Source organism: Spermophilus citellus (assembly GCF_964194105.1).
Source record: "Spermophilus citellus genome assembly, chromosome: 1".
NCBI classification, from domain to species: domain Eukaryota; kingdom Metazoa; phylum Chordata; class Mammalia; order Rodentia; family Sciuridae; genus Spermophilus; species Spermophilus citellus.
The window spans coordinates 251,285,163-251,294,874 of NC_138182.1; positions in this window are offsets into that span (position 1 = coordinate 251,285,163).

Below are 9,712 nucleotides of genomic sequence, written 5' to 3' on the forward strand. Positions count from 1 at the left end.
GAGAGGCATGTTAAAATCACCAAATATTATTGTGTTGTGGTCTACTTGATTCTTTGTATTCTTTATATTGAGAAAGGTTTGTTTAATGTACATAGATGTTCCATTGTTTGGGGCTTAAATACTTATGATTGTTATTTCTTCTTGTTGTAAAATTCCTTTAAGAAGTATGAAATGACCTTTTTTTTTTTCTCTTCTGGTTAATTTTGGCTTGAAGTCCACTTTATTTGATTTGAGAATAGTAACCCCTGCTAGTTTATAAGATCCATGTGAATGGCATGTTTTTTCCCATCCTTTCATTTCCAGTCTGTGGATGTCTTTGCCTATGAGGTGAGTCTCTTCAAGACAGCATATTGTTTGGTCTTGTTTAATCCAATCTGCCAACCTATGTCTTTTGATTGAAGAGTTTAAACCATTTATATTTAATGTTATTTTCAAGAGATTATCTTTTCTACCTGTCATTTTGATTTATTTCTAATATTTAAATTGAACTCAAGTATTCTTTGATTGACTATTCTTCTACTGTAGTTCCTCCCTCTGGTGATTTTAATTTTAATTTTTAATTTTTTCTTCACAAAATATTTTATTGAGTATATTTTATAGTATAAACTTTCTTGTGAATTCTTTTAGCTTTTATTTATCATGGAAGATTTTTATTTCATTTTTAATTCTGAAGCTTAATTTTGATGGGTATGTAATTATTGGTTGGCATCCATTTTCTTTCAGAGCTTGGTATATATTATTCCAAACCCTCCTCACTACTAGGGTCTAGTGTGAAAAATCAGTTGAGATCCAGATTGGTTTGCCTCTAAATGTGACCTGTCATTTTTTTCTCTAGCAGCTTTAAAAGTTCTATCCTTAGTCTGTGTGCATTTTCATAAGAATGTGTCTTGGAGTGGATCTGTTGTGATTTTGTTTATCTAGAGTCCTATATCTTCCTATACTTTAATTTCCATTTCATTCTTAAGGTTTGAATATTTTTATGATATTATTTCATTGAAAAGAGTATGCTTTCCTTTAGTTTGTGTTTCAGAGCCTTCATCTATCCTAATGAATCTTAAATTTGGCCTTTTGATGTTATACCATATTTCTTGAATATTCTGTTCATGGTTTGTAAACATCTTTTCTGAATGGTCAACTTTATTTTCAAGATTATATACTTTGTCTTTGAGGCCTGAAAATCTATCTTCAAAGAGATCTAGTATATTGGTGATGCTTTCCATTGAATTTTTAATTTGGCTTATTGATTTCTTTTTTTTGGGGGGGAGGATTCTGATTGGTTCTTTTTCATAATTTCTATCTTCTATTGAAGTGAGCTTTCACTTCTGTATTTTCTCTCTGATCTCACTCTTTACATTGTCTTTAACTCATAGAACAGTTTTTGAACTTTCTGAATTCCTTCTCTGACATTTCCTCCACTGTGTTGTCAATGAAGTCGATTGTTGAGGCATTTTTGGTTGTTTGGGATGGTTTGTTCCCTTGCTTTTTCATACTGTTTACATATCTACCCTTCTAACAATATGATTCTGACTTCTTCTCTTAAGTGAAGGACAACTTTGTGAGCTTTTTCTTAAGAGCCTGTATCAGGTTAATATCCAGATAATGATGTTTTAATTCACTGTGTGATCTCTGCTGATCCCAATATCAGCCCCACTTTAAGTGATGCAACTGAGCCCTATTGACTATTGTTGCTTCTGGGCCAGACCTTGCTCTATTCAGTATTATATGATCACAAACTTGTTGCAGTTGATCTCTGCTATTCCTCAAGTTCAGGTATATACCTATAATAAAGTTCTGGAACAGGTCAAAAAATTGTTAAATTTAGTTGTTGAATTCGGTGAACTTACTATTCCCTTAAAAAGGAAGGAGGAATAAGATTGGGCAAATAGTAGAGGAGAAAGAGCAATAGAAAAAAAGAGGGAGGGAAGAGATAGAGGGTAAGAAGCTATAAAATTATAATTTATAACAAGGTAGAAAGGAGAGAAAGATGGATTGGTGTTATTTGAGATTGTAGGAGATAGTGCCAGGGTGTGAGTAGGGGATAAGAGAGACAAATATAAACTATAGCCAAAAAAACAAAGATAGGAAGACTGATTCCAATTAATGCTTTAAACCACTAGATGAAATACAATCAAATGGGTTGAAGGTACAAAGTTGGCAATTGGGTTAACCATTTTTATTCAAATTAAGGAGTTGTTCATATGATTAAAGTTGACATTAGAGTTGTTTATGGTATACCATAGCCAAGTTAAAAAAAATTCTTGTTGAATCTTGGTTTGAATTTCATTGGGGTTTGAACATTTAGCAGATGTCAATCAGTCTTAGGCCATGGATCTCTCCTGAGTCACTGTTGGTCAGGGGATAGTTTCCTAGTTGCTACGGTCATCCTGGTTTGACAGTTCTAGGGCTGTCAGCTGACTGCTCAGTTGGTACAGAGTTTCTATTGTGTATGATGGTTCAGGATGTAGGCTCTGGAGTACTCTTGTGATTGTTGTGTGTTACTGAGTACCTTTTCTCCTCCACTGATTGTTTTTCACAGTACTGGAGGTCTTGGTGGCTGCCTCGCCCTGCAGTGCAGATCCTGGGGAATGTCCTACAGTGTCTTCCCCCAGAATCAGTGATTTAAGGCCTAGTGAGTCTGCCTTACTTTGTTCAGTGCCAAAGCTGCTTCTTCATTGCCTGTGCCTGTGTTGAGTAAGTGAGTAGAAGCTGCATAGAGCTTTTGCCCCTGCCCAAGGCACAGACATATGCAGTAGGACTTGCTGCACTTCCCTGGTACTGGTCCCCTCAAGCCACTCATTTTCCCTAGTTTATGGTGAGAGGGTAAAAGGAGGATAGTTTCTGTGAGTTAGGGATAGTAGTGGTCCTTCTATAAGTTCTTTCTGGCCAGATTTTTAAGGAGTCCTACTGCAGGGAACTTCCCTCTAGTTTAGTTTGCAGCAGTCTGGGCATGTGAAGACCACATGCTGATTTAAGAAGGTGACTGTTTGGTTGGCTATGGACCTCTGGCTCAGCTGTCTTTTCACAATTTGGTTTTAAGATGTATGCACTGTTTTAAGGAGCTTTCTGTTATCATTGTGCTTTAAGTTGTGCCTGTCTTTCTAACCATTTTTAAGTGGGTGAGCTTGAGAAAATGCCCAATCCCCCATTCTCTCTGCTGCCCCTCCCTGCTTACCCACACTTGGGGTTTGAGGAGTTAGGGCACTCTGTTTGTTTTCTACTCTGGTCCCTATCTTCCATTGTCTCCAGATATCAGACCATGCAATATCAAATCTCAGTGTATTTATTTCATCACCCATCTCTAATTGTGCTTTTCCTTCACCCTCTCACTTCTGTGCTGTAAGGAGACCCAGGACTGCTAACTAGTTTTCTTCCATCATCTTGAGCCTCTCCAAATTGTTGATGAAGGAAATAATTCTGACTCTAATGCAGAAAGAATGATAGAACTATGCAATCATCATGAATGGTTGCTAAAAGTTTTTGTGAAAGGTTGTTTGGGACATTTAAAATAAAGATCAAGCTGTGTTCTTGGATAGGCAGAATTAATATTGTCAAAATGGCTAAACTACCAAAAACATTATGCAGATTCAATGCAATCCCCCTCAAAATCCCAACAATATTTTTCACAGAACTAGAAAAAAAAAGCAGTCCTTAAGTTCATTTGGAAGAATAAGAGACCCAGAATAGCCAAAACACAACACTCGATCATATAGGTGCAAACACCAACTTCCTCAACAATACCCCTAGAGCTCAAGAAATAAAACCAAGAATCAATAAGTGGGATGCCATAAAATTAAAAAACTTCTGCACTGCAAAGTAACTGATTAGTAGCGTAAAGAGAGCCTACAGAATGGAAGAATTCTTTGCCAGCTGCTCCTCTGACATGGGAATAATACCCAGATATATAAAAAACTCAAAAAAACTTTACACTCAAGAAACAAATAATCCAATCAATAAATAGGTGAAAAAAACTAAACAAATATTTCTCAGAAGAAGAAATACAAATGGTCAGCAAATATAAGAAAAAAATGTTCAGTACCTCTAGCACTCAGGGAAATGCAAGTCAAAACAACACCAAGATTTCATCTCACTCTAGTCAGAATGGCAATTTTCAAGAACACAAATAATGACAAATGTTGGTGAGAATATAGGAGGAAAGTTACACTCACTGGACTGTAAATTAGTACAACCACTCTGGAAAGCAGTATGGCAGCTATGCTACTTCTTGGTTTTCATTCAAGACAACTAAAATCAGCATACTATATTGATACAGTCACTTCGTGTTGATAGCAGCACAATTCACAATAACCAAATTATGAAATCAGCTCAGATGCCTGTCAGTAGAAGAACTGGATCAAGAAAATGTAGTATATATAATTGAGTTTACCCAACCATAAAGAAGAATGCAATTATGACATTTTCCAATAAATGAATGGAAATGGAGGACATCATACTAAGTGAAATAACCCACACTCAGAAAATCAGAGGCCAAATTAAACTAAATAAAGAAGGTGGAAGATGGGAGGTTGGATTTCACAGAGATATAGGTAGATCAGTGGACTAGAAGAAGGAGACCAATCAAGAGTGAGACAGGTGGAAGGATGAGAAAGGGGAGGAAATATGAGAGGAATTTAACAAATCATGTTATATGCATATATGAATATAGCACAGGGAATTTTACCTTTATGTATATGTAGAAAGTACAAATCAAAAAATAAATAAATAGTAAATAAGTAGAGTATAGAAAGAAGAATAAGGGGAGAAAAGAAGGGAGAGAGAGGGGAGAGGGAACAGGGATTGAAATGAAACTCCATGCATGTATGATTTTTGTCAAAATGAACCCAACTAGTATGTATGACTATAATGCTCAAATAAAAAGTTTATTTGAATTTTTTTAAAAAAATAGGGATCAAGCTGAAAACACTCAAAGACATTAACCCATAATACCATCATTAAGAGTGAGAACAAATTATTATGTCCATGAAGAATACAACACAATAAATACACTCATGCACAAGCACACACACATACACACACACACACAGAGCACTAATTGAAATAATAATAGCAATGGAAGGGAGATTCGTAGAGTAGAGCAGGTGGAACAGGGAATAGAGGAAGGAAGAGAAAGGGAAGGTACTAAGAAAGAAGATTGATCAAATCATGTTATGTGCATGTACGAATATGGCATATGATTCCCACTATTATGTATAACATAATGTATGAATAAAAATAACTAAATAAAATAAAAATGAGCAAGACAACTTGATATCATTTACCTTATGATGTGATAACTAAGAAGCATACTAGTTTCCCCCCCCCAAAAAAATAAACTGAACTTGAATATAATCAACAACCTATTTTCAGGAAACATATGGAATAAAGAAACTAAATAACTAAATAACATTGTGCATCTTAAAGCAGCCAAACACAGAGGGAGGGTTGTAGAATGATGGTACCAATGACCTGGTTTCTTCAACAAAGCAGTGTGGAAGGAAACAGAAGTTAAGATTGAAGAAAAATTAAGAGACATATCAATACAAATATAGTCCTTATTTAAATCCTGCCTTTAATTAAAAAAACCTGGAAAAGACAATTGTGAGAATATTTTGGAAATTTCTTAAGTGGCCTTAGATTTATTTTTTTTATTTTTAGATTATTTTATTTTAATTTATTTTCATATTCTTTTTCTTTTTATTGGTTTTTTTTTAGTTATACATACCATTAGGATTCATTTTGACAAAATTATAAAAGCATTTGTTCTAATTCAGTCCCAGTACTTCCCCTTTCCCTCCTCTCCTCCCTCATACTAAGTGAAATAAACCACACTCAAGGGTCAAATTAAACTTAAAATTAAGCCTTCTGTCTATTCTACTAATCTTTCTGCTATTATAGTTTCTTTTTTAATTAGAGTTCTACAGATATGAATGATGGTGAGATTCTCTGTGGTACATTAATATATGTACATAGGAAAATTAGGTCAGATTCATTCCACTGTTCTTTCCTTATCCCATCTTTCCTCTCTCCCCTTCAATCCTCTTTGTCTACTCCACTGAACTTTCTTCTGTTTTTTTATCCCTTGCCCCCCTATTTTGGATTAGCTTCTGCATATCAGAGAAAACCTTCAAACTTTGACTTTTAGGGGCTGGTTTATTTCACTTAGCATAATAGTTCTATCCATTTACTGCCAAAAACCCTAATGCCATTTGCCTTTATAGCTGAATAATACTCCTCTGTGTAGGTACACCACATTTCCTTTATCCACTTATCTGTTGAAGGGCACTAAGGTTTGCTCCATAGCTTAACTATTGTAAATTGTGCTGCTAAAAACATTGATAAGAATGCATCACTGTAGTACACTGGTCTTAAATTTTTTGGATATATACCAAGGAGTGGAATAGCTAGGTCATATGGTGGTTCCATTGCTAGTTTTTTTAAGGAATTTCTATACTGCTTTCCAGAGTGACCCTAGATTTTAAATGGTATTAAGGAATTAGTGTTATGTTTGTTAGGTATAACAATAGGATTGTTATTATACTAATATAATATAATATATTATATTATTATAACAGTTTGGACTGTTAATAATACCTACTGAAGTATTTATAAATAAAATAATATAAAATCTGGGATTTGTTCCCAGTTATTGAGGGAAGAAGAGCAATTAAAGGGACGAGAGAAGAGATCAAATAAAATTAACAACCTGCTGAAAATTATTGAAGCTGAGTGATGGATATATTGGAGTTTAGTATACTCATTCTCTCTACTAGCATAGATAGACATTTGAAAAGTACCATCATTAAAAAAATTTTTCAACTCTTGGTTGCATACCATTGTGACATGTTAATTATCAACACCTCCCGAGGATCTGTGCTAATTTGTATTCCCTGCTATGTCTAAGTGCCTAAGCAGGGTATGTCTCACACACTTGATACAATTACATAACGTTCTGTTCATCTTCCGTCCTCTTTACTCACTGAGTGTCCCAATTTTACATTCCCCTCAGGCCAAGGAAATAAGGGATTGAATAAGTCCTAAAAAATAATAGACTCTGTGTGCGTCAGCTGGCTCCAAGGGCAAGTGACATCATGAAAACTCTTGATGTGAAGGATGACCTAGTTGAAGGCAATATCGGGTTTACTTATGTTGGATGAGAAGTGTGTTTGTCAGGACCTTTAATGCAGGTGTTCCAAAACAATGACAATATTGAGATGACAAAGCTAAATGAAAAAGGAGATTTTCCAAGATTCATAAACTGGGTTTACAACCCCTTACTGAAGCTACTGGTTTCTCTAAGGACCAATCACAAAATGATCCCATTAGAAATATAATAGACAGGGCATATGAGGGTTTTGCTGTCCTCTGGTTCTTCAGGCCTACTAAACTTGACATGCAAACAACAACACTACCAAATGAGCCCCCAAACAATATTTTTAGTTCCTTTAAGTAATATTTGGTGCTATTTTAAAAATTGTAACATAGAGATCAGCTATTTAAGTACTATTATGCCACTTTGAATGATAAATATTAACTTCTGAAAAAATGCCATAGAGTCACATTTTTGGAATCCAGCAAACCTGCCCTCAAATCCTCCTTCCATCCCTTGCCCACGTTTGTATCCCATGGACAGCCTCTTTAACTTCTCTAAGTTTCACTTTCTTTGTGTACCAAGTGAATATGAAGGAGTTTATTTAAAAAGACGATTGTTAAGGAAAAATTTTCACACACACACCACACATATTAAGTGCTCAGTAAAACACAGAAACACTAAAAAACCAGTAGCTATTATGGTTATATGAATTAGAGTGACGAAATGTTCTATCCAACTAAAATGAGAAGCTCTAAAACGACTTGTTACAAAACTAGAATAAATGGAATTCAATGAACCATTTTTAAGACTATTTCAGATGTATAACAAAACATGAACCCTTTATGGATCATTTATCAATGTTGAATACATGTCTTTTTGATGTGGTGGGAACAGATACCTAATCCTACAAACAAAAGGCATGATGCATTACTGAAAATGCCTTGGGTGTAGAGAACAATAAGTTAGTCACTGGAAATTTCAGCCATTTACTACCCCACTTCATGAAATTTCCACTGGTCCACTTGCCACATCACTTGATGGCTTCCCATCAATGCCTCCCCAGCCTGATATGCAGTTCCCATGGCAACACCAGCCCATCCCATCCATTTCCTCACTTCTAAAGTGCATTTACCTTTTTTTGTGTCATGTAAACCCTGAGTATTGTGATTTTAATAGTCCCTTTTTAAGTGACTATAAAGAAACAAACCATTTCTTTTCTGCACAGGTTGAAACGCAAAATTAGAATATTCAAATTTCAAACTATTTTACTGTCTTTGAGATAGAACTTTAAACATTTTTTCTATTCCAATATTATTTATGAAACTTTATTTTTTTTCTTTTTTTTATCATTTCTTGAGTGCCTATTCTGACAGGGATTCTGATATCCTTATCTTTTTCTCAGGAAAAACCTTATTTGGGTGAGAGTACAATTACTTTTCACATATGAGGAACAGAGGAGGTAGGTAGCTTACTTTATATCCTATAGCTATAGGATACAGCTAACTCCAAAGTCCAGATTCTTTTTTTTTTTATTGGTTGTTCACAACATTACAAAGCTCTTGACATATCATATTTCATACATTAGAATCAAGGGGGTTATGAACTCCCATTTTTACCCCAAATACAGATTGCAGAATCACATCGGTTACACATCCACATTTTTACATACTGCCATATTAGTGACTGTTTTATTCTGCTACCTTTCCTATCCTCTACTATCCCCCCTCCCCTCCCCTCACATCTTCTCTCTCTACCCCATCTACTGTAATTCATTTCCCTCCATGTTTATTATCCCGTTCCCCTCACAACCTCTTATATGTAATTTTGTATAACAATGAGGGTCTCCCTCCATTTCCATGCAATTTCCCTTTTTTCTCCCTTTCCCTCGCACCTCATGTCTCTCTTTAATGTTAATCTTTTCTTCCTGCTCTTCCTCCCTGCTCTGTTCTTAGGTGCTCTCATTATATCAAAGAAGACATTTGGTATTTGTTTTTTAGGGATTGGCTAGCTTCACTAAGCATAATCTGCTCTAGTGCCATCCATTTCCCTGCAAATTCCATGATTTTGTCATTTTTTAGTGCTGCGTAATACTCCATGGTGTATAAATGCCACATTTTTTTCATCCATTCATCTATTGTAGGGCATCTGGGTTGATTCCACAGTCTAGAAATTGTGAATTGTGCTGCTAAGAACATCGATGTGGCAGTATCCCTGTAGTACGCTCTTTTAAGGTCTTCAGGGAATAGTCTGAGAAGGGCAATAGCTGGGTCAAATGGTGGTTCCATTCCCAGCTTTCCCAGGAATCTCCATACTGCTTTCCAAATTGGCCGCACCCGTTTGCAGTCCCACCAGCAATGTACAAGAGTACCCTTTTCCCCACATCCTCGCCAGCACTCATTGTTGTTTGACTTCATAGTGGCTGCCAATCTTACTGGAGTGAGATGGTATCTTAGGGTGGTTTTGATTTGCATTTCCTTGACTGCTAGAGATGGTGAGCATTTTTTCATGTACTTGTTGATTGATTGTATGTCCTCCTCTGTGAACTGTTTGTTCATGTCCTTGGCCCATTGGTTGATTGGGTTCTTTGTTTTCTTATTGTCTAATTTTTGAGTTCTTTGTATACTC